The sequence below is a fragment of the Callorhinchus milii genome, unplaced genomic scaffold (genome assembly GCF_018977255.1).
Source record: "Callorhinchus milii isolate IMCB2004 unplaced genomic scaffold, IMCB_Cmil_1.0 Scaffold73, whole genome shotgun sequence".
NCBI classification, from domain to species: Eukaryota; Metazoa; Chordata; class Chondrichthyes; order Chimaeriformes; family Callorhinchidae; genus Callorhinchus; species Callorhinchus milii.
The window spans coordinates 3,638-6,863 of NW_024704814.1; positions in this window are offsets into that span (position 1 = coordinate 3,638).

A 3,226-nucleotide genomic window follows, 5' to 3' on the forward strand; every position below is an offset into this window, starting at 1 on the left:
GTAATGAGCACGGTAGAGGTAAACACCGGGGATTTGAGTACAGGATTTGGTTGAACACAGGGTCGGTAAGCACATTGGACATCACAGGAGTGGAGCACAAGGGGTGAGCAAATGGTGTGAGCACTTTGGGGGTGAGCACAATGGGGTGAGTACGGAGGGTTGAGTTGAGTATCAGTGAGCACAAAGGGCTGAGCACATGAAGGGTAACACATGCGTTGAGAACAGGTGTGTCGAGCAAAGGGGGTTTAAGCACACGGGATGAGAATGATTTGGGTTTAGCACGTGAGGAAAACAAGGGGGTTTAGGACGAAGATGTGATCTCGTGAGCTGAGCAGAGGAGTGGATGAGCACAGGGAAGGTGGTGATCACTCTGGTTTGGTTAAACACGGGGTGTAAAATGGACGCGTTTCTGGGGATAGCATATTGGGAGAATTTGGCCAGAGGTGTTGAGCACCGAGGTTTTGAGCTCAGGGGTCTGAGCACATCGGGGAGCACATGGAGGTATCAGAATGGGAGGAACAGAGGGAGGGAGCGCAAATGATTAGCACAGGGCGTAATAATAGGTGGTGAGCACAAGTAGAGGATGACAACCGGAGTGAAGAGCACAGTGGATCACGAGCAAAATTTTGGGTAAAGAACATGGGGAGCGCGGGGGTGGTACGAATAGACGGGGAGCACCTGGGGTTTGTGCATACGCGGGGAGTATGGGGTGAGTATGGGTGGGAACACAAAGGTGTAAACCGATGGGTGTGTAAACAGGTTGGGTGAGCAAAGGGTTGTTGTACACAGGATGAGTAAGGATACAAGGGTTTGAGCAAAACGGCGTGGAGGGCTTTTGCCCTGGAGGAGGCTGTGCACGTTGGGGAGGCTGTACCTTGGATGGCAGCTGTGCTCTGGGGCAGCAGCTGTTTCCGGGAGATGCCTGTGTCGGATGGGGTTGTGAGAGTTGAGGACTGTGCCCTGGGAATGGACTGTGACTGGTAGGGTGCTGTACGTTTGGAGTTGGGCTGTCCATCCATCGCGCTGTATTGGGTTGGGTGCTCTGTGGAGGGACTGTCGTCTGAGGCGTCTCTGTACCGTGGGTGGGTGGCTGATCCTGTGGGGCTGTGACATTGTGGGGCTTGTGAACTGGGTCAAGAGATGAGCCTGTGGTGGGACCTGTACAGTGGGAAGTGGTCGGTGGACCCTGGGTTTGTTTTGGCAGTGAGTGATCTACCGGGGGGCAGTTGTGGGGTTTCTGCAGGGGTTCAAGATCGCTGTACCTTGTGGGGAAGCTGTGCCCTCGTTGGTAGGGCAGGGCAAGAGAGCACTGTGCCGAAGCAGCGCACCGATGAGCCTGAGAGGCAGCTATCGGAGGTGGGAGTAGTTGCTGTTACCTGGGAGGGGTTTGTACCAGGGAGAGCGGTCTTTGTCTGGATCTGCCTTTACCTGGGGTGGAGCTTCCCTGTGTGGAGTCTGTGTACACTGGGGATTTGATTATTCCCTTTGGACTGTTGCTGTGCCATAGGGGATGTCTTCTGTTTTGTATTGTTGCGGCTGTGCACTGTCGGTGGGGTCTGTGCCTTGGGGTTTGGCTGTGCTCTGGCGCTGTGGGTGAGGGCTGCGTCCTCGGGGCGAGGTGCTTTGCCCTGAGTTGGGGTTGTGCTCGTGTCTGTGCCTGGGTTCGTTCGTGTTGTGTGTGATGGAGCATTGTATACGTCCGCGACTCCCCCACACCCCCATACACACAAACAAATATTCAAACAACAAAAAGGGAGCTATTAATGCAATAATAAAACAACAATATCTGCATCTTTGTACCTGCCAGAGCGCAATAAACAATTGATGTAGAACGATTTTACCTCTTCGTGAAGGTCTTGTTTGTTTTAGAGTCGTGGACGTGCTCCAGAGCAATGCCTATCCTTGATGAGCTACACTTAAAATAAATTTAATGAAGCCACAAAATTTGATGTGTGGATAATATTCCGCAATGAATTAACGGCAGGGAAAATCACACACTGTTCTTTCAGTGAAGAACTGAAAGAAGATTCAGTGAAGATTCTTTCAGGAACACATGCGCATGAATGTATTCTGTAACAAAGCAATAAACCACTGCCATATTTTGGGGGAATCTCCTATCTTTATATAAATTATAATAATCTTATATAAAGTATAATGATATAATATAAGTATTATAATATAAAAGCTCTATCCTTCTGTTCCAAAGGCAGCTGCAACGGGTATATGTACCTGCGGAATGAATCGTTAATATTATTGTTGATACCCGGGTTTTGGACTGTATGTAGCCAACAGTCATTGAAACCATTATAATGATTATTATTGTTGTTGTATTGTTTAGCGTCCAGAAACCCTCGCAATGCGACATGCACCTTGTGAGGTATTATCTTCGATTACGCTCAATATTCTGCGTGATGTCTTACAGTGATTGTGTGGCAGATTTTATTTCCTTTTGGCAGATCGTTTGAGGCTGGTGAACGGCGGTAGCCCCTGTGCCGGGAGAGTGGAGGTTTACCACGATGGACAGTGGGGCACAGTGGATGGCTATGGTTGGGATATGTTGGACGCGGCTGTGGTGTGTAAGGAGTTGGGCTGTGGAGCCGCGCTGTCAGCATCAGGAGACGCTCACTTTGGCGAAGGCTCAGGTCCCGATGTGACGTGGAGTGTCCGGTGCAGAGGGAGTGAGTCTACACTGAGGGGTTGTCGGTCACAGCCCTGGGGTGTTGGCTATTTCTGGCCACACTCCTATGTTGCCGGCGTCATCTGTTCAGGTAAATATTTCAGTCTTCAATCATTTTTTTTCCCTCATATTTTCGGCAAACTACGGATCGAGAAACACTGTTAAAGTTTGTATCCCATAATATGTTAGTTTATTATTAAACCTGAGTGGAGTGTTTGCGCTCATAGCACTGTGATCAATTTTCCAAATCCAAAACATACGATGTCGGCGTCATTTGCTCAGTTAAATAAATCTATCTTTTAGAATAACCTCGTGCTTGGGGTGAGGGCAAGTGTGAGCGAGGGGATGGTTAGGAGGTCGCCAAAGGCCGCTGAGACCTGTGGTTGAGCACAAGCGAGTGCGTAAACTGGAAAGGAGTACATGGTGCGTAAGCACAGCGTGGGTGAGCGCAACAACAACAACAACAACAAGATTCCATTTAGAGCGCCTTTCACGTCAGGAGGACGTCCCAAGGCGCTGCACAGTTGGGTCATGACCCGAGCAGGGCGG